This window comes from Balaenoptera borealis (assembly GCF_965194805.1).
Source record: "Balaenoptera borealis genome assembly, chromosome: 8".
Lineage (NCBI taxonomy): Eukaryota > Metazoa > Chordata > Mammalia > Artiodactyla > Balaenopteridae > Balaenoptera > Balaenoptera borealis.
The window spans coordinates 21085739-21108261 of NC_138865.1; the positions used below are offsets into that span (position 1 = coordinate 21085739).

The 22523-nt window shown below is 47.3% G+C and overlaps 1 protein-coding gene and 1 long non-coding RNA gene across 2 annotated transcripts in view; one reads left to right on the top strand and one right to left on the bottom strand.

Moving 5' to 3' along the window:
* Positions 1 to 22523, top strand: part of NUP62CL (nucleoporin 62 C-terminal like) — an 888162-nt gene that overhangs the window by 670317 nt on the left and 195322 nt on the right. The gene's annotated exons all lie outside the window — the stretch shown is intronic.
* LOC309633743 lies at positions 16240 to 21201 on the bottom strand. The gene is made up of 2 exons (XR_014247703.1): positions 18493 to 21201; positions 16240 to 16762 (listed from the first exon to the last, which is right to left on the bottom strand). It is a non-coding gene; the product is annotated as an uncharacterized lncRNA (long non-coding RNA).

The following is a 22523-nucleotide window of genomic DNA, read 5'->3' on the forward strand; positions in this document are numbered from 1 at the left end:
TCTATGTAAAGGACCATAACCCCAGGAATGACATCAGGAGGCTCAAGTCCTGGAACCATCCTAGAATTCTGCAGCACAAACTGGAAATGGTGCCTCCAGCAAAAACTGCCCAACAGTAATGCAAAAGCAAAGGAAAGTGGGCAATGTTTCATCACCTGATCAGAAAAGACCCAGAGACCAATTTCCCACTCAACAAAGAGAAGCCAACAAAAGGTAGGTCCTCTTACTTTAGCAATGCAAACCAAAAGCCCAAGGTCAATTTGCATGATCCTTTGAATGTACTGGCAACTTTCCCTGAGACGCCAACTGAACACTTAAAGAGATGTAGCTTTCATATCCTTTCCTGATTAATTGGTTTGTACCAATCTGAGCAAATCCAATGGAGGAAACCTAATTCAAAAGAAAATAAGTTTTCTTTACAGAAAAAAAAATAAATCTGTTGAAAACTTGTAGGAATTATCCTTGATCTAAAACACTACTCAGCGTAGTTCATTTCTGACAGTTAACAAGGACTTTTTCTTTTTTTAATCAAGGTATGAAATTTACATATTAAAGTGAGTGAAATACACTGGTCTCAGGTTCCACCCCTGTGGATCTGCGTGTACATAACCATACCGCCACCACCCAGCTTTTCCAGGGTTCTTGTTCTCCGTTCCAGTACTCGGTCACCCCCCACCTGAGGCGGAGCTGCTTTTTCAAAACTTGATTGAGGGTATGATTTATTTCCAATAAACTGCACCCATTTCAAGCTTACAGTCTGAGGAATTTTGACACGTACCGTCTCAGAACCATAGCTGCAGTCTGATACAGGACATTCTCAGCATCCCCAGAAGAGCCCTCAGGCCTCTCTGAAGCCCCTCCCTTCACCCTTGGCTTCAGGCCACCACTGATCTGAGTTGTGTCACTACAGATTAATTTGCAAATTAAAATCTGTATATCAAAGGAATCATAAAGTATGTACGATCTGGCTTTTCCCACTCAGCAATAATGAGTTTGAGATTCACTCATGTTGCATCAATAGTTCATTCCTGTCTTTTTTTGTTTTTTTAACATCTTTATTAGAGTATAATTGCTTTACAATGGTGTGTCAGTTTCTGCTTTATAACAAAGGGAATCAGTTATACATATACATATGTTCCCATATCTCTTCCCTCTTGCATCTCCCTCCCTCCCACCCTCCCTATCCCACCCCTCTAGTTGGTCACAAAGCACTGAGCTGATCTCCCTGTGCTGTGCTGCTGCTTCCCACTAGCTATTTTACGTTTGGTAGTGTATATATGTCCATGTCACTCTCTCACTTTTTCCCAGCTTACCCTGCCCCCTCCCCGTATCCTCAAGTCCATTCTCTAGTAGGTCTGCATCTTTATTCCTGTCTTGCCCTTAGGTTCTTCTGACCATTTTCTTTCTTTTTTTTTTTTTTAGATTCCATACATATGTGCTAGCATTTGGTATTTGTTTTTCTCTTTCTGACTTACTTCACTCTGTATGACAGTCTCTAGGTCCATCCACCTCACTACAAATAACTCAATTTTGTTTCTTTTTATGGCTGAGTAATATTCCATTGTATATATGTGCCACATCTTCTTTATCCATTCATCTGTTGATGGACACTTAGGTTGCTTCCATGTCCTGGCTATTGTAAATAGAGCTGCGATGAACATTTTGGTACATGACTCTTCCTTTTTATTGCTGAGTAGTTTCCCATTACATGCATATACACGCATACTTGTTTTACTACTCTTCACTTGATTGCACTTCTCAGACATGTTTCTTACAAATTGAAGATTTGTGGCAACCCTGCATCCAGCAAGTCGATCTGCACCATTTTTCCAAAAGTATTTGCTCTCTTCGTGTGTCTCTGCATCACACTTTGATAATTCTTGTAATATTTCAAACTTTTTCATTATTACTGTATTTGTTATGGTAACTGTGATCAGTGACCTTTGATGTTACTATTATAACTTTTTTGTTTTGTATTTTTAAATTAAGGTATGCACATTGTTTTTTGAGACATAATTCTATTGCATGCTTAATAGACTTCAGTATAGAATAAACATAACTTTTATATGCACTGGGAAACCAAAAAATTCACATGACTCCCTTTATGGTGATAATTGCTTTATCAATCTGGAATCAAACCCACAGTATCTCCGAGGTGGGTCTGTAATACAGAGTGATGATCCGTTCAGCTGTGGATAGGCTACTGTGAATGAAGCTGCTAGGAACATTCACATACAGGTCTTTGTGAGGACCTATGTTTTCATTTACATTGGGCAAATATCTAGAAGTGGAAAAACTGGGTCATCTGACAGGTGTATTAAGAAACTGTTAGCAATGTTGGCACCACTTTACATTCCTACTAAGACTGTCTTAATTTTAGCCGTCTTAGTGGGAGTGTAGTGGTATCTCACTGTAGTTTTGTTTGCATTTCCCAGACACTTGATGTTGAACATCTTTTTGTGCATTTATCAGCCTTTTATATGTCATCTTTGAAGAAGTGTCTGTTCAAATCTTTTCCCCATTTATAATTGTATTGTTTTCCCTTTTAGTACTGAGGTTTATATTCTATTTGTAAAATATGTTTACAAGTCATGTATCAGATATAGGCCTTGCTAATATTTTCTCCTATTCTGGGACTAGCATCTTCATTTTCTTACTGGTGTCTTTCAAAGACCAAAAGTTTTAAATTTTGATAAATCCGGTTTATGATTTTTTTAATGGTTTATGATTTTTTTATGTTCTATGTAAAATTATTTGCTTACTCAAGGTCTCAAAGATTTTCTCCCAGGAGTTTTATGTCTATGATCATTTCAAGTTCACTTCATGTATGGAACAAGGGTAGATGAGGGGTTTTTCCCCCAAAGATATCCAATTGTTAAAAAAACTTTCTTTTCCCTATTTAATTGAGTGGGCATCTTTGTTAAAAATCAACTGACCCTCTGTGTGTGGGTCCCTGACATGTCCAGTTTATGGACCGGTCCATCCTGGCTGCAACACCACACCACTTGCTTACAGCAGCTTTGTAGGAAGTTGAAACTCAGGTACTACCTATCTTCCAACTTTTAAAAAATTGCTTTGACCATTCTAGGTCCCCTGTATTTTCAAGCAAATTTTAGAATTAACTTCTCAATTTCTACACAAAACCCTTCTGCAATTTTGATTGGAATCACATTGAAGCTATAGATCAACTTGAGAAGAACTGATGTCTTGGCACTGCTGAGACTTCCAATCCATGAACATGGTACATGTCTCCATGAATTCAGGTCTTTTTAAAAGTCCCTCTCAGCAATGTTCTGTAGCTTTCTGTGAACAGGACCTGTGCATCTTTTTTTAAATGCATTTTAAGTATTTTATTTGGTATTATAAATGGAATTTTTAAATAAATATAATTTCCAGTTGCTTGCTGCTAATATATACATAGGCAATTAATTTTTTATATTAACCTGTATCCTGCAACTAATATGAGTGGTTTTGTAGATTCCTTGAGACTTTCCATGTAAACAATCATGCCATGTTCAAATAGAGAGCTTTATTTCTTCCCCACCAATTTGTCTTTCACATCTTCTTGTTTTACTGCCATAGCTAGGTTCTCAGTGCAACATTGACCACAAGTGATGAGAGAGAACGTACTTCCTTATCTTGTTCCTGATCTTAGAAAGTATTCAGTATTTCGACAGTATAGACAGTATTAACTCTAGGTTAACTCTAGGTTTTTCAGAGATGCCCCTTAGCAGATGAAAGAAGTCCCTTTCTCTGCTTAGTTTGCTGGAGAAAGAAACAATCATAGTAAGAGATTTTACCATTCCTTTCTCAGCAATTTATTAATCAATTAGAAAAAATGTCAGTAGATACTGGGAGGAGCTGAACATCATCATTTGCCTTAACCTAATTTCTATTTATATATCATTAGATAGTCTTTGCGAGTGACATAGAAAATTGCACATAATGCAAATCTCAAAAAATTTAAAAGACCTGAAAATTTATGAAGCAGTTTCTCTGACTGCAAAGAAATTAAATTAGAAATCAATAACAATAAGATAAGCAAGGAAAACTCCAATATTTAGAAATTAAACTACCCACTTCTCAATCATGCATGTTTCAAAAAAAGAAATCAGAAATAATTTAGAAAATATTTCAAACTGAGTGATATAGTGAAAATACAACATATCAAAATGTATGGCATACAGTTCAAGCAGTGGTGAGAGGAAAATTTACAGCTTTAAATACTTATGTTAGAGAAGAGGAAATGTCCACCTCAAGAGGCTAAAAAAAGAAGAGCAAAGTAAACCCAAAGTAAGTGGAAGGAAAGAAGTAATAAAGAGCAGAAATCAACAAAATAGAAAACAATGCCAAGAAATTGTAAAGCTAAATCCTGGTATTTTAAAAACAACAAAATAGATAAACCCTTAACTAGACCAATTAAAAAATCATAACAGGACACGAATCATTAATATCAAGAATGAAAGACTGGTTATCACTTTAGATATTACAATAGATATTCGAAAGATAATAAGTCAATTTTGTGAACAACTCTGTGCTAATCACTTTGGCAACTGAATGAAATGGGCAAATTCCTTGAAAAATACAACTTACCAAAATTTACACAAGATAAAGGAGAAAATGGGAATAGCCCTATATTTACTCATGAAATTGAGTTTCATCATAAACCTTCCCACCAAGGAAACTCCAGACCCACACAGTTTCATAAGTGAAGCCTGTCAAATATTCAAAGAAGTAACAACATCAATTGTGCACAAACTCTTTCAGGAAATAGAGGGGGAGGGAACACACCCTGACATGTTTTCTGAGACAAGCATGACATCAGCACCAAAACATAACAAAATATTACCCCCCCAAAAAGGACCACTTTTTAAAGCACTAAAGTTAACAAGCTAACACTCTCATGAGATCTCAAAGTCGACGTCAGCTCCATTGCAACAGAAATGACTAATTCAAGCCAATGAGAACCAACTTCAACTCCCATCATAATATTAAACTACATTCCATGTCTTTCAAGAGCTTGCCATATTTGGTAATAAAACATTGTTTTAAAAGAAAAGAAAAATGAACTCTGGTCAAAGAAACACAGACAAGCAAATTACTGGTTTAGCAGAAACCCCAGTATAGTAACTAGAACCCTGGAAAAGCTATGTGTGTTGGGAAGGGATTTGTAAAAGAATGATATAGAAAAATCCAGGAGGAAAATGGGCTTATGCTGCTTGTAACTGGCATGTGCTGGAGAACTTTATAAATGTGTAAGTGTGAATTCTTTGAAGAAAGCATTGTAGTTTCTATTTTGACAGATGTTCTTGTGGTTTCCCCTATGTAGCTAAGTGACCTTCCTGCTCAGAAGATCTGTGATAATGAGAAATGAGAACTTCTTTAACTAGTTATTAAAGGCCAGCGTGTTACCTAGAGGATAAAACTCAGTTCAACAAGTGACTGACCAAGTGAATATCCTCAGGGACCACAAGATACCCAGGAGTCAACATGGCCAAGCGTCCTCTCACAGAATAATTTCATTAGGAGTCCCCAGAGAGGGAGACACACAACGGCTATAGGAAATCAATGGTAACCACATTTCCCGATTGAAAATTCAGGGTCTATGGTCTGACAGAAGACTTTGTGGCTGACAGCTTCACAGCACCGGTGGTTTATAAGAACAATAAAAAGCTTGTTCACGAACACGCACAGAGAATCTGGGGTGTGGGGCTGCCAGCGCCATCCCAGTGTGGTCTGTGGCCCGAGGCCCACTTGCAAACTGCTCATCCTGCTCCGTGACTAGATCACTGAAAGCAGAGAGTGAGGGTTTAGAACTTTTACAGCAATTTGACACTGCGGCATCATCCAATGTGTGCCCATTTTTTAGTAATTCATGCTTATTGCCTCTTACAAAAGTACTAGTCCAAGAGAGATTGGGGAACAACCAAAAAGATCCGGTCCTTCACCAAAGATTGCGTGTGATGCACTGCCCTAGAAGAGCAGCCAGGAAGTGAGATTTTACCGCCGTCAGTTCTGGAGGGAGTTACAGGTAATTAGCTAGAGATGAAGGTAGTTCTGCTGACACTCAAAGTGTCATACTTCCCAGTTGATGTTTAAAATAGACATGAATGGGGAATTCCCTGGTGGTCCAGTGGTTAGGAGCGCCGTGCATTCACTGCCGAGGGCATGGGTTCAACCCCTGTTCAGGGAGCTAAGATCCAGCGGGCCACAGAGTGCAACCAAAATAAATAAATAAATTTAAAAATAAACTAGACACGAATGAATGCAAGATTGTCTCTCTGCTGATCTGTTCACACCCTTCACCTTCCCCTGTGTTTCCTGAGAGAAAAGTGGGGCTGGCATCTCAGTCTCTGTGCCCAGAAATGCCAGGTCCGCGACGTGCCTGGCAGCTTGACCTGTGTGTGAGATCATTCCTGGAGTGATGACAAAGTGGGAGAAGGATTCTGGCCCAAGATGAGGAACAAGGGCATTCCCGCAATTCCAGGGCTGGGGAGTTGTTTGTTTCTGAGCAGAAGCCCCGCTAACCGTTCCTGAGCGTTTGCTGGGCTGGCAGCAGTGTCCTCCGTGGGATGCTGAGAGCACAGAGGCTTGGCTGGCCTCAAATCTTACAAGAGTGCTTGAAACTCCTTTGTTTTTCTGAGTCAGCCCCAAGCTTCACTTCAATGTGGTTACTTCCAGAAGCAAACTGGAAATAACGTGGCACTTTCTTCTTTTGCAACCTCCGCGGTGAATGTGTACGAGCCCCGTGTCCTAGAATCCTATCCCCACTGGTGATCCGTTTAATTTTCCATGTCCCAGAGGTTTTATTTTACAAAGTTAACAGTCTGCAACCTGCTTACGCTGCTCGGAAACAGGCCGACCCCACTTTCCTTCACATTTTCAAGGACAATGAAAAAACCCAGTGAACTTCACTGTAATACTTGATTTCATGATAAACCCATCTTTGGGCTCATCAAGTTTGCCTGCAGAAGGTGTGTTTGCCAGGAAACAAGCCAAGTATTGTTTCTGTGGTTTGGTAGGGGAAATTTCTGAGCTGGGTGAATTTGGGAAACGGGGGAACAGAGTTCAGGCCATGAGTGGGTCCAGCTGCATAAGAAAGGGTGCTGAGGAGAGGTCTGGGGCTCAGAGAGGCAATGCAGCAGCCAGCAGAGGTGTGGGTAGCTGCTGGGGCCTGGCCAGAGACTCTGGACACTACACACGTGCTCCTCGGGAAGGCCTTGGCTGCATGGCTCTGGCCCCCATTCCTATCAGCCCCAGGCTAAACACCCCCAGAGGAAGGGAAAGCTGAGCCATTCAGGGTGTGAAGTGGGCAGAGGAGTGGAGGCGACCAGCTAACGTTGGCCTGTGTCCCTGGGGACCCACACCTGCCTCATGCCCCACCTGACACTTGGGATTTGCCTGTTACCCCTCCCTCACCCCACTGGGCATCTCGGACCTGCCAGGGTTCTCAGGGTGGTGCACAGCCACACTGTGGGGCCGTTTCGGGAGAGGCAGGCAAGTTCCTCCTGCTCCCCATGGCAGAGGGCCAGAGGTCAGGTCAGTCCACAGGCGACCTTGTTTGTGACAAACTGGGAGTTGCTGGGCGTGGCCCAAGGCTTACCGTTGTCTAAGAGCAATCAGGGATTGGACCAGAGCTGCTCAAAATCAACATTATTTGTGTAAAGTTCTGCAGACAAAGTGAGCTGCCAAGTGGAAGATGGGCTCTCACTTGCAGTCTCTGGGGGGTCTTGGACCCCCTCACCACTGTGCCATCTGAGAACAACTGTGCATTCCCCTGCACAGGGGTGACTCTGTCCCTCGCCCTGACCCCCGGCAGCTGGCCCGCTCACCGCGCACCTGGTAAGACTTCAGTAGTGCGGGTGCAGGGTAGGAGGGGGCACTGCGGGGGTGACAGAGACATGGGTTTGTTTAGACGTGGTCCTCAAAGAGCTTAGAAGGGGAAATCCAACACTACAGGTGGTCACAGCATGGGGGGGTGGAGTAAGAAGCCTCAAACCAGCGGGTGGGCGTCATGGGCTGTGCCCCAACGGCTTGCTGAGGATCCACGTGGCCAGATTCCCAAGGATCCAGGGTCAGGCTGGTGAGTTTTATCCTCCCAACATCTGTCCCATTTGGTCCCTCTTTCCAGTCATACCGCCGCCCCCAAGTTCACTGTCACCTGTTAGGCGTTCCTCCTCCAGTCTCTCTGGCCCTGGACTCCCCACGGCCCCCGGCCATGCTTGCCCACTCTGCACGATCAGGTGGGAACAGTCAAGGTCTACACGTCCCACCACTCTGCGCTGAAGCCAGCCCTGCGTCCCTCACTGCGGCCACCCTGGCTGGTATATAGTTCCCCACAAGGACCCACACCCTCTGCAGAGCGGCCGACACCGCAGAACTAACCGGTGCAGATCTGGCCAGGTCAGCAGTGGGTCAGCTTGACTCTCAGCAAGGAGTGGGCCATGGGTGGTGTGTGCTGCCCTCTTTGCCTGGAAGCCCCCTCCCACCGTCCCTGCCCAGAGAATCAGCACATGTCCATCCAAGGGGTTCCCACCTATGGTCAGCTGAATAGCCCCCAAAGATATCCACGTCGTAAGCCTGGGACCTGTGAATGTCACCTCATATGGCAAAAGGGACTTTGCTGATGTGATTAGGGATTATGGGGTGGGCCCAATGTAATCACAGGAGTTCTTACCGGGGGGATACTGATGGCAAAAAAGAAGATGGTGTGGTGATGGGACCAGAGACCGGAGTGATGTGTTTTGAAAATGGAGGAAGGAGCCAAGAGCCAAGGAACACAGGCAGCTTCTAGAAGCTGAACAAAACAAGGAAATGCATTCTTCCCCAGAGCCTCCAGAAGGAACCAGCCTTGCAGACACCTTGGCTTCAGCCCAGTGAAACTGATTTCAGGCTTCCGGCCTCTAGAGCAGTAAGATGATAAAACTGCGGTGTTTTAAGCACCAAATTTGTGGCCCCGGAAACTAACACACTGCCCATCCCCATCCTCAGAAGGCCTGCCTGCTCCTACAAGCTGGGCATTTCCCCCAGGACCTCCTGGCACCTGTGCGGAGCACGTGTGTGGACCCCCCTTCCAGCACAGGCGCCGTGAGAGGAGGGTGAGGCCTGCTGCCACCCACATGTCGGTGGCCCCATGGCTCCCCACAGGCCACAGTGACTGCTGCAGTACTGGGCTTTGCAGACCCCTGTGACCTGGTTCCCTGTTCAGGGCGAGGCCCTGAAGATGTGGGGGACTGAACCTCAACCACACGGTTCAGCAACAGCTGCCACCTGGAGGCATGGACCCACCAGTGACCGACCGGCTGGCCTGGTGACAACTGCCACCTGTTTGGCCATGGCTGCTCTGGTCAGAGGGAAAGTCCTCGGCCAAGGACAAGCCACTGAAGTCCCTTCCTGGGGTATTTCAACTGGGAGCTGAGGGCGCAGAGCCAGCCCTCACAGACTCGTGTAGGAGACAGGCCAGGGGCCCGGCCCAGACCCAGGGCTGGTCCCTGCAGGCCTCCAGGTGCCCTTGCAGCCTGGCTTGCCCTCACCAGACTCAGCAAGTCCCAAGACGCTGGCTTTGTGTGTACAGATTCAAAGCAGCACGCCTGATGAGTAGGTGCACGATCACACACTTCCTCCTTGGAGCTTCTCTCAGAGAAAGGCAGGAGGGGCGGGCCTGCACCCAGGGGCTGGGCTTCGTTCTCTCACCCGGCTAGAGAAGAGCTCCGGTGCACTGAGGAGCCATTGGTCCATCATGCCTTATGGCCTCCAGGGCAGCCGGAGGGGAGGCCCATCTGCCCACCAGCCCACCTGTCCTCCCTCACAGCCCAGGGGTGGAGGTGGGGGGCATGAAGCAAGTTGGGGACCCCAACCCAAGGCATCATGGGCTCCAGCCTAGACCAGCCACCTCCTGCCTTGGGGCCCTGATCTCAGTTCCCACTTGATCTAGGATCGACCATAAATTCCACACAGCAGGGTTTTTAAAAAGTTTGTTTACTGATGTAATCTAAAAGCCCAAATACATCATGACCTTCACACAGATAGGGGCTCAGTAACCAGTTTTTGAATGAATGACTTAATGCATAATGATTTGGTTTGTAGGATGAGCACTTCAAAAATATTACAATTGGAAACAATGTTAAGGTTCCAAATTTAGAACTCTTCTTTACCAAAATGTGCTAATTTGGCAAGTCGTTCGTTGATTGTCTGTACATGTTTCTTTTTGTTTCTTTGTAGAAGAAGGGATCAGCGAGCTATAAAACAAACTGTGAAGGCCAAAGAATATATTGACATTGTTCAGAATGGTGTTTGCACGTTGCACAAGACAAATGAGAGGCCATCACACAAATAATAATCACAGAAATGCAAATTAGAACAAGGACAGTGCATTTCTCAATGACTGGGCTGGCAGAGTGCAGGGCTGTGTCCACTTCCATCGGGAGGTGGAGATAGAGGCCCCCGCTGTCAGTGGGAATGCAGACTGACGCAAATCTTGGTGAGCAGCAGTTAAAATTGTATATCCCCAACCCAGGCCAAGCCTTGCAGCAGTACGTGTGTGGCAACGAAACCTCCCAACAACCGCATGTCCACCAGGAGAAGAGTGGCAGCCCCAGAGGAAGGCGGACGTTGCCAACTGGGAAAAATGTTCATGATTATTGTGAGGCGAAAAACAGAGCAAGCTGCAGGGCTGCACGGAGATTATGATGCTATTATTTGTGGGAAAAAGTGTGTGTGTGTGTGTCCACAGGTATGTATGTGAGTGTCCATGTAGGTGTGCATGAGTGTGCATGTGTGTGTGTAATTGTGCACGTGTGTTTGTCACACGTGTGTGCATGTGTCTGCTTTTTTAAGCGTAGGGTGCAGTCAGGAATAATCATGATCTTGATCATAGTTAACTGAATTCCACCCTGTGCCAGGTACTGTTCTGAACACTTTACACATATTCATGCATTTAATCCTCCTAACAATCCTACAAGGGGGTTACAATGGTTACCTCCACTTTACAGATCAGGAAACTGAGGCAGGGGATAGCCACGTGACCTACCTAAGGTCCCACGGCCCGAAGGTGGCAAAGCTGAACCCAGGTGACCTGGTTCCAAAACCCAGACCAGAATCCCTTTGTTCTGTCTGCTTCCAAGCCCAAAATCTGAAAGGCAGGGCAGATTACAGAACATTTTAAGTAGTGGGATGTTTTTCACTTTTCTTTTTTGTATTTTTAAAGTATTTTAGATTTAAAGCTATTCCTTCAAAAAAGGAAAGGAGTGACAAATTTTCCTTCAGGGTAAAACAGTGCTGTGGGATTTCTCCTCCTCCGCCTGAGATGATGTAAGTGAGCTTGATGGAGAAACACAGGTAATATCATGCAGTTATGCAATCAGGTGTACATTTCACATGAATTACAATGCACCTGGAGACACTGATGAAATCCAGGATGCCTAGAGCTGTCAAATGCGGTTTTTTTAAAAAAGGAATACGCCAGCCCACACCCTGACTTCACAACCTATAATTAATTAGGGAAAGAAAGAGAGATCTGTCTGGTTTCGTGACTTCAACTTTCCACCTCAAATATAAAGTTCTAAGAATATCATTTGACTTTGCTCCTCGCTGCCTTTTCTTCTCACTCTCTCTAACTTTTTGATTTCTATTTTCAGTGCTGCTACCAAAATGAGAATGCAAATATATTCTGCATAATTCATAAGCTATACTATGAATGTTCAAGTGCTACTACTTGTGTCACAGCCACAAACGTAAGCACAAGTGCGTGCAGACAGCTGCTCTGTCTCTCGCTCCCGAGCCAGCCAATAGTGCCTGGAGTTAAACCCAGAACGTTTGTCCCCAATTCTGGTCTCAAATTCAACGTTTACTTAATTAACTAGAGAAGGCTAAGCTGTTCATCTCATGTGCTGAAAAATTATGAAGCACTTTTCTAGGGAACCTGGCTCCTTTGCTGGTGGAAAACACAGGAATTCTCCCACTACGCTGGTACTCCGTATCCTGTACCCCTTCCCATTCCCAGTACCAGTACCTTTTTGTCTGCAGTTAGGTTTTTAAAAAATACTCATTGATTGAAATCCTAGCACATGTTCATTCACTAAATCAATGACTGCTATTTGTGGCTGGACCAGCACAATAACTTGCATCCTACCACCAGAGACCCTTGTCTAAGCAGCTTGGGTGGGCTCAGGCATGTGGATTTTAAAAACCTCCCAGGAGACTGCTGTATGCAGTCGGGGTTGGGAGCTTCCACACAAAGGGCTCTGTGAACAAACCCTGTCCTCAGAACCTGGCCTCTGCAAGGCTGTTTCCTCTGCCCTGAGCTCTGGCCCTTCCTCCAGGCAGCCAGCGGCCTCTCTGGACTGGGTGGGAGCCCTGGGATGCCCTCCCATAGCGCTTGGTCCAGGGGAACAGCTTCTCGTGTTACCAGCAGCCACCCGAGACCCTTGGGGAGGACCTGCCTCTATTCAGGGAAGCCCCTAGATGCACCCAGAGAAAAAGAGGGCACTGCTGGGGAAGGGGTGATGGGTAATGCACCTTTAGGCAATAAACAGGCCAAACTACCCTGCCCAGAAAATGAGGGGCCCGTGGGAGGGGGAGTAAAAAGGACAAAGACTCAGTCCCACAGAGACCGAGAGCCCTGGTGGCTGTGTGGTCTCACAACCTTTAAGGACCAGGATGTCCACAGGTGTCCCTGGTTCTATGACATCAACTGCCACTCCAGATGCTCTGGGGCTGTTGTGCTCTCTGGGGGGCACCCTCGAGTCCAGGAGGATGAGGGATACAGCGTGGGTGGTGCCCCCCTGCAGCTGTGCAGAGAGGCAACCCTGCTACAGCCTCAAGGCACACACCTGAGCAAGGTCACTGTGCACACCTGTGGGGCTGGGGGTGGGCAGGTGTCCTGGTAGGATGTGTGTCCGTACAGACTGAAACATTTCAGGGGAATCGGGGTCCAGAACGATTTCAGGGATTTGCATAACCTGGGGGGCAGGATCTGGCTTTCTTCACAGTGCGGGGTGTGGGCTGCGTTGTTTCTAGATTTCAAGGGAACGAGAGGCACCACGGATGTGTGGCCATGCCCACCAAGCACACACTGCACGCACCCCACACGCAAGCTCCCTAGGACAGGGTGGACACAGGGGACCACCATGAATACCAGCTGAGGACCAAAGGGGGTCACGGCAATGAAAATAGCTGCTGTGCAGGGAATACTGACCAATACTGGCACATGCTGCTCTTTGTCCAAACGTGACCTCATTGCATCCCTGCTCTGGCCCACAGGCCTAGAGCCACTTCCTCTCCCCTTGAAACTGGACCAGCCTGGCTATTGCTTTGACCACAGGCTACAGTAGAAGTGACCTTCTGAGATTTTGCATCCAGTCCTTGAGACGGTTTGAGCATCTACTTTCTCCCAAGTAGAGACGGAGCACTGTGTTACCAGGAGGTCCAGGCTGGACACACAATTGACCAGAGGCCCCAAGGAGAGGCTCTGGAGACGGGACACCCTCCAGGACATTCCAGCCGGTGGAATTCCCAGCTGAATGTAGCCCCAGGTGCCACCCCAGCCGATGCCACCGGAGAAGAGCCGCCCCGCTGAGTCCTGTCCAAACCCTGATCCACAGAATTGCAAGAAATAAAAGTTGTGTTGCGCTGAGCACCAGATTTGGGGATGGCTTGTTTCCTGGCAATAACTGAACCACACTCAGGCACCTCTGTACTACAGGGGCTCTGCTGACCCCGAGTGCCCAGAACACAGACACGCATGTCCCTTGAGGAGGCTTGCAATGTGGAAGTGTCCTGGGTGACATTCTCGAGAGCCCTGCAGGTGAGTGAGATGGCAGCGCAGGGGTGACCTTCAGGGGCAATGGCTGTCTCACCTTCAAGAGTAAATGACAGAAAACAGATTTTGACTCTTAATAGGACTGGTTGAAGCTTGAAAAAAAGAAAAATACTGCTAAAGTCCTTAAACTCTGGGGTGGAAAGAGAAAAATCCCAAGTGCTTTATTTTAGATATACTATTTTTAAGATCCCACAACAAAAAGCAAGCCCCCAAAAGGGATTCATAAAACCATTTAAAATATGGAATTAGCTGCTCTCCTAAATGTACACAGCAGCCTGGTTTCTATGAAGCCAGCCTGGGCCACAGCAAAGGGTCTCATCCTGTGACCTCGGGGTTGTTCACCACTTGCCAGGGCACAGAGCTCACTTTTCTGTCTCCCAGCCATCCTGGACATTCTCGAAGCCGCTGTCTCAGCACAGTCACCTGGAAGGGCTGAAGGTTTAGGCACCGAGGCCGTCAATGGCTTTCGGGCAGGAGGCTACCTTGGGCCACATCACAGGTGGGCTTCTCCACTGACAGAAGGAAGTGGCCTTGCGCTCAGCAAGCCAGGTGGAGGGGTTCCCTGCCCCTTTGCCTCAAGCCTCTGTCTGGCCCAGCAACTTTATATACGTGTACTTAATGTCCGCAAAGCCTGAGTGTCTCCAAAGGAAAGCCATTTCTTCCGTTCGGAGGCAGGGCTTTCTGTGAGTAAGAGTTTGAAATGAATATAGGAGCAGACTTGTCCCCCCTCCAACAGAGAAATCATACTTGAAGGACTAGAGTTCCATCGATGAAGTGAGAAATGAGAAAACACAGCTTCTCTGGTCGAGAAGATGACCCGGGGTCATGGTCAGTGTCCCATCTCGGAAGTGCTAGGTCGAGCCAGATGCTGGGACTTTATTCATGGAATGATCTCCAGCAGCCTGAGGTGATGTGTCCTCACCCCACCAAGGTGAAGAGCCATGAGGGACCAGGCAGGTATGCCCTGGTCTGGACGTGCACCTGTTCTCTGATTACCTGGACCCCAGACCCATTTTCTGTCCTGCTTTGTGTCCCCAGAGGCTGTCCCATGGGAGTCTTGTGCTTTTGTGCCCCCCCCGGCAGGGTGTGTCAGTAAGTGGCATGAGCAGGAGATTGGAGGGCCAAACACGGCATTCTAAGGGGCCCTTTGACCACGGAAGAGTCACAGCTGTGCTAAACCCTCAGCGTCCTCTGCCCTTTCCTCCTCGGGCTAGGAAGGGAGTGGGAGTAGTTGTGGGCCCCCCAGAAACCCACCGGGGGCCAGGAAGCTCTCAGGAGGGGACGTCTCATCTCACCCTGAAGTGGTGCACACTTTGAATTCCTCTACCCAGCTTGGGATTGACTGGGCGGAGACAGAGGGGCATCTCCAACAATGTGCTGGTTTTCTAGTGCAATGCTCTGAGGGGCTTATGACGACACCTCTGCGGAAGGCTTGTTGGGGGGTTCTTAACAGCACCTTACCAGCAGTGTTTACTGCCACTAGCAGAAGAAACTCTCCCGGAGGATATGAGAGGGAAATGGGTGCGCCCAGGAAAGGTAGACCCAGTTAAATCATCACTCTAGTCAAACCCAATAGACACACGTTTCAACCTCGCCAGGTTTCAGGAAATACAGAACCTTTTAGGAAAACAAAAATAAAATAAAACTGCCTGACCAATCAAGAACATAGAAATGGAAAAGCCATGATATGAAATGAATGATGATGACATCGAATTAATGTCCATTTAGAACTAGAGCTGAGAACCATATGATTTATGGTTACAGAAATGAAAGTGAATCTTTAAAACTGGGAGGAAAACTAATACAAAGTGCCCCGAGCCTCCTGCTTTTCTGGGCTCTTCTTGGCTAATTACAGTAAAGTACACGTGTTGTGGTGAGCAGAATAGCGGCTCACCTGGTACCTGCTCTAATCTCAGGAAGATGTCTGTGCCCTAATCTACGGAACCTGTAAATACATTAGGTTACGTGGTAAAGGGTAGCAGATGAAATGAAGGAAATTAAGATGAAGGATGCTAATCAGCTGACCTTAAAATAGGGAGATTTTCCTGGACAGCCTGGGTGTGTCCAACTTGGTCACAGGTCCCAGCTGTGGGTGAGGAGGACAGGAGAGACCACAGGTGCAGGAAAATAACTTGACCTGCTGTTGCTACTCTGCAGAGGTGGGTGAGGATCTGAGCCCAGGAGTGCAGGCGGCCGCCAGCAGCTCGAAAGGCAATGAAGCCATCCTCCCCTGGAGCCTCCAGGCAGAATAGCCATACTGACACTATGATCTCAGCTCCGGGAGACCCATGTCAGCCTTTGGAACCACCAAACTGTAACATAACAAATGTGTGTTGTCTGAAGCCACCAAGTTTGTGATGATTTGTTACAGCAGCAATAGAAAACTAATACAACTGTAAAAAAATTGGAAAAGGTATATGTATCGTTACATGAAAACTGGATTATATTGTGCCAACTGAATTGTAACCGGCTTTTTCAACGTAACAGCACACAGTAAACATTTTTCTCTGACTATTATATACATACTTCTACAACACGATCTTCAGTACAGGGAGTGCAAGTGCTAGAATGTATTTGTCCCATCTTCTTATTGCTGAGGGTTGTTTCAGAGGTTAACATTCTGGGCGCACATCCTTGATTAGTTTCTCAGGACGAATCCCCAGGACTTCGATTGCTTTGCCAAAGAACAGGAACTTCTTTTCTAAATGTGTGGCTTTAGATATCTAACATCATTGCTATGCAACTACTCCTTCAGCCCTGGATCCTCGCTGACACAGGGTGGTGACCATAGACTTACATGACTTTTTAGGGGGCTCAGCGAGATGGTTTCTTCTGAGAGGTCCTCCTCCCATGCCTCCTCGCTTCATTGCCAGATACTTTCTCTTGGGGATCCCATTGCTGGGGGCACAGCTGGGTGAGCTGGGGTGCAGAGCTCTCTGGACCCTAGGAAGCAGCCCAAGGGTAAGACAGTCATTCTTCCAAGGTTTAAAGGCCATTAAGTTTCATTCATCTGTTCCACTTAATTTTTGAAGTACTTCATCCTTTCTATTCCTTTTAAGACTTCATTCCCTTTCCAGACAATGCATTTGGGCCCTAGACTTGTCACTAGCACCCTTTCAAATTATTTTGAAATAGTCAAAACTTTTGATTCTCCAATGTGCTTTTGGCCAGAAGAAAGTGCTGTAAGAATTGTCATGCAGGGTCAGAAACACACACGCAAGTTCACCATGGTCTTTCTTAGAGTCCCCTGCTAAAAGCCGGGGAGTGCACCCTTTAGGGCCCTCGGGAACCTGGAGCCTCTGGTTGGCAAATGGACTGATGCCCCCTTTGAAAAAGTGTGCGCACAGTGGAGAGGTGGGGCAGGAGCGAGGGCTTCCGTCCCAGCTCAGCCTTTGGGGAAAGTGCTAGTGGGAGTCTAACCTCCTCCCTTAGCACACACAGGCTACATTCATTCATGAGCTATTGAGATCATTTCATCAAACAGAAGCCGGCTGGGCAGTTTCCCGGAGCCTCCAACACCATCCTGGCCTGACCGTCCCCTGCACCCTCTCTGACAGCCTGATGGAGCCAGGTGGGAGGTTCTTCGAGCCCCGGCAGTCCTCTGACACTGGCCTGCCCAGCCTCGCTCTCCCCATGCCCTCCCGCCCCTGGAGAATCACGCTCATCTTCCTTTTTCTCCTCTGATACGTCACCATGCCCATCCCAAGAGAAAGCACTCTTTTCCTCAGCACAGTGTGTGTGTGCGTGCGTGTGTGTGTGTGTGTATATGTAGAGTGTGTGTTTGTGGTGCGTGTGTGTTTGGTGTGTGTATGTGTGGTGTTTGTGTATGAGGGGGTATGTGTGTGTTTGTGGTGTGTGCGGGGGGGATTGTGCACCCATGTGTGTACCTGTGTGTCGGGCACGTGTGAGGTGAGAACTGGAGCTGTTTCCCTTATTTCGAGAAAGCACGTGCAGGTTAAAATACAGTGAAGACTGAGCGGAGAAAGTTTCTAAGCAGCAGAACCCCAAATCCTATTGGTGAGTAGTCTGGATTTGGGGGGAAACCGTTTACAAAACTGCTTGGCATTGGGAAGGGCGTGCTCAGTGAGCAGAGGCCGAGAGGGCTTCCTGGGGGTGTCCATTCCCTTCCTGCGCTGGCAGAGCCTGCTCCCCGGCTGGGTACCTCTCCCTGGGGACCACGGCGAGCGCTCAGCGGGGAGGCACAGCCCCAAGAGCCTGCGCTTGCTCGGGCTTAGACCGAGTCTGGGGGCCACCAGCACAATTCTCCACCAGGAGAGGTGTCGTTTCCAGCTTCATTTTATTTCTCAGACTCAAGCCAGTCTCTCCCAGGATGAGCAAGGGCTCCATCCACCCCCTGACTTCTCTAGGCTTTACATCACCCTGTTAGCATGGGAGTCATTTCACAGACAACAATACTGCACAGGGGCGTGGAAAGCCTCTACAAGCCTGGCGCACATCGCCCGCCAGGCAAGACAGCACTGGGTACTTTGCGAGGGAGGCTGAGCTCTTGGCCTATCCCCTCAAAGTCCAGTGCTCCGGCCGTTTCTCCCTAAGTCACGACAGGCATCAGGCCTCCCCGGCCGGGACCTCATCTCCACCTCATCTCCAAGCCCAGTGTCTTCACTGAGGGGGGCGACTGCTCCCTGCATCAGGCTTCAAGGGTTCTGGCTGACCTCGAGATCCTGCAACCAGCCCCTCCAGGGGCGCAGCGCTGGTCCCCATCCTCAGGCCGCATTTCTCAGAGGGGCAGACGCCTGCCCCCAGCTTCAAGCGAGGAGCAGCAGTCATCAGCTTGAGAGTCTCCAGAACAACAGATGGTAATTTGTTGACACTGAGAGATTTAAGGGGACTCAATCGCAGTCCTACTGAAAAAGCTTTCTCTAAAATAAGAAAGCACACAGATTCCTCAATGCACAGAAATTGCTGACAGCTTTGTTTTCAACCCAGCAGGAGTAAAAAGAAGCTGACAACTTATTTTTGCAGGTTATACTCATTCAAGTCTATTTTTAGATCTTTTTCCTAAGTAAGTGCACCAGAATAACATTCAGTTTGAAAAATCACCATCTGTTCCGAGCAGTAAGCCCCGTCTCATGGGGTCTGGGGTGGGCATGCCTGGCTGATCAGGGCCGTCCCTGCGGACAAGAACAAAGGGTATTTTTTGTCCCCATAGTGGTGCGGAGAGAGCGCCCTGGCAAGAGTCACTGGCAGTCGGCATCGTAAATGTCCATCAAACAACCCCAATCTATTTTATTTATAAATTGAGCACCACAAAAAAATGCCCTCGGCTTTTAAAAAGAAGTTCAAATAATCCTTTGTATTTAAATAGATTTCTTATGAAAAGACCATCCAACCTTATCTTGGTTGTTAAGATAAAAATTAACCTATGGAAAAAGAGCCAACGCTCGATGCTATAAAAGGCCCCTTCCCCGCCTAATCTTCCGGTTTATGAGAGCCGTTCCCTGCCTCTCTAGCTGAGTTCTTTCTCGAAGCCCCACTTGGGAGTGACTCACGCTTTTCTGTGGAAATGCAGTTGGTGCATGCAATAACATCACGACAGTGGGAATCTGACATATGAGTAACGGGCTCTGGAAACAGTACTGGCATGTGGCGCGTCCAGGGAGGGCCAGGGTGACAGCAGGCAGGCCCCAGGCCCACAGGCTTGACCAGGCCGGCTGGGCTCTGGCTATTTTTAGCCTCCACTGGACTTAGCTCACTCCACCCTCTGGAATAACCTAGATCTAAATGCCATTTTTCTCCTACAAGCCAGAAGACATCTCCAAGGAAGGCTGTAGATTTAGGTGGTCAGTACAGGCGTGGAAGGCGTGACAACAAAGATGATAAACCCATCCCAGCGAGCCCACCCCATGGGTTCGGGGACCCCGTGGTCATCATGCAGTGGCTCCTGCGGTTTCTCAGCAGGACTGCCCATGTGCCCAGCACTGGGGGTGCTGTCTGTCTGCACAGAGACCCCGAGACCCGCACAGAGCACAGCGAGGAAGCCCCCTTGCTGGTCATTATTTTTGGCCTCTCTGAACGTTTTCCAAAATAAATACTGAAAGGAAGTCATGCTTGCTCACATGCACTCCCTTTCTCTCTCTCTCTCTCTCTCTCTCTCTCTCTCCAAATACAGAGTCCTTCCTGGGGAAACCAGTACTCAAAATCCTAAGTGCAGTAGTTATGACATAGGATTTCCTAACCCGCAGTGGAGTTCAACTGAAACTTAAGCACAACAAGTTGCCTCTTATCAGCGCCTTGTTCCAGGAAGCAGCTCTGTGCTTGTCACCGCCCTCTCCAGAGCCTCCGGGCACGTAGGCAGCATCAGGCAGCCCGGGGACCTGCTTCTTGCACCTTTGCACTGGCTCCGGGATGACTCCTAAGTCAATGTTTACCCACCCTCTTGGCTTTCGATGAAGCCAGAGTGTGGGAGGTCGCGTGGACTGGAGCCTCTCCGAAGCTCGACTGGTGGACAAATGCGTCCCCTTAGCAATGAAGCTAAAACTAGAACAGGCCAGGGTCCTCAGCTGAAGTGGAAAGAAAGGGCCATGAAAGTAGGGCTGTAGTCTGAATTTCACACAGCTCGGGTCCCGTCTGCATTAAGACACCTGCCTGTCACTGCCGTCCCGTGAAGCCAAGAGAACAAGGTTATTGTACCACCTGCTCTTCGCAGAGAAGGGAATCAGGGCTTTGGAGGAGAGTGTATGGGCAGTGGGGAGGCTGCTGGATTCCTGCTTCACCTCCTTCTCCCTTTTCTCATTTTTCTCATGAGAACATGTGCCTGCACTGCAAGCTGGCTAATCTTACATCCCTTCTAAGTGTCTCACCAAACATGCAGGCACTGTGTACATTGTTCACGAGAAAGAAAACCAAGCATTCTCTTCTTTAGAAGTTTTATTTACAGAACAGGACGTGTGATTTATTCCTCTCTCTCTGTCTCTCTCTCTCTCTCTTTTTTAAATTGAAGTATAGTTGACTTACAAGGTTGTGTTAGTTTCAGGTGAACAGCAAAGTGATTCAGTTATACATTTATATATACCTGTTCTTTTTCAGATTCTTTTCCCTTATAGAGTATTACAAAATATTGAGTATAATTCCCTGTGCTATACAATAGGTCCTTGTTGGTTATCTATTTTATATATATAGTAGTATGTGTATGTTAGGACGTGTTATTTAGAAAAAGTCCACTGGTGTTGCCTAGTCATCTTGCAGCAGAAAACTGTAGAACTGCTCCAAGTGCAATAAAAAAACAGGGCTCCTGTGTTTCTGAGTGTGGACATCATCATATTTTGAGGAGCCCTACATGAAAGTAACTGGACATTTATCATCCTCTTAGAAAACAAATAAAATGACAAATAACAAATGTGGATTAAGTGGTGACTTAAGATGAACCAGCACTTTGTTAAACACAGCAACTCTTAAAACACTGGGCAAGCATTGGCATATCTGTGCCAAGCATATTTACCCAGTTGGTGGCAACATGGATTTGTAGACCCTCGTAATAACCAAGTGGTTTCCTGGGTGTTTGACCACAGTGCAAGTGCAGAGGTGAAGAAAAAAAATGCATTAATAATTGGAGACATAGTCACAGGGACCTGCCCAATGATACACCACACGGCCGTCTGCTGTCATTAAAACCAAGTGTGGTGGGGGTCTCCTGCATTGTCTCCCCAACTCCAAGCATGGAGTCCTAATGAGGGCTGTCAATTACAGGACCTCACCCCCACCCCAGGGCCCAAGTCCTTCCCAAAATATCTTCCCAAAATATGGAGGTAAGATCACCCTCCACTTTGGTAGAAAGGCTGGAAAGATGCAAGCTGGGGACCACCAGGGGCACGTCCTCTCCTGCATGGAGAACCAGTTGGTAGGGGAGAGGGAGAGACCAGAAAAGACTGAGACTACAGGTCTAGTTGTCGCAGAAGCTGTCTGGTCAGCAGATTCTCTTTTCCTGTCTAGTTTAGTTCAAGTTGGGTTTGTGTTTCTTGCCACCAAAAGAGTTCTGACACAGGCCTGGGTGTCTTATCCTGACTGAGCCCCCTTTGTCACCTGACCCCCTTCCCTGCCAGTGGATTGTGTTCTTTAGCTACCTGGCTAATTTAGGTCCTTGCTGACAGGGCCACACGCTGGAGCTCGTTAGTAACCATCACCCTCTCCCAAGCGTTTGATATGCTGTTGGTCTAAAGCAGATGTCGTTAGGCTGAGGTCTAGAGAGAGCAGAATCCCCAAGCACACAGCTTAGGAGGCAAAGTCCTTAGATTCCACCCAGTTCAAGTCCCAAAGTAGTCATTTGACCAGGATCATGTTATCAGTTATTGGATAATGGACTGCCTCCCCTGCATTCAATCTATGAAAAGCCAGATGCAGTTTCCAGGGGTCTATCCCCAGCCTGTGACAACCTCCAGGACGCTCTGCAACAGCACTGACAAAAGTGAATCAGTGAGGGATAAAGACGCCCACGAAGTTCTCTCCAATCATCCTTCAGGAGAAAAACCTATCAGCAGGAACCTGGTGGGAAGATTGCCTAAGGGGCTTAATCTACTGTCAGGGAAGGGGGTCAGAAAATGGATGTCTGAGACCTGCCAGCCCTGTTATATCCCCCCTGTGACATAGATATTGTGGGGATAGAGAGCTCAGTGTGCTTTGTCCCCATTTGTAAATGGGTTCCCTCCCTCACTGGGTACAGTGTGCTGAGGGGGCTGAACAGTATGGA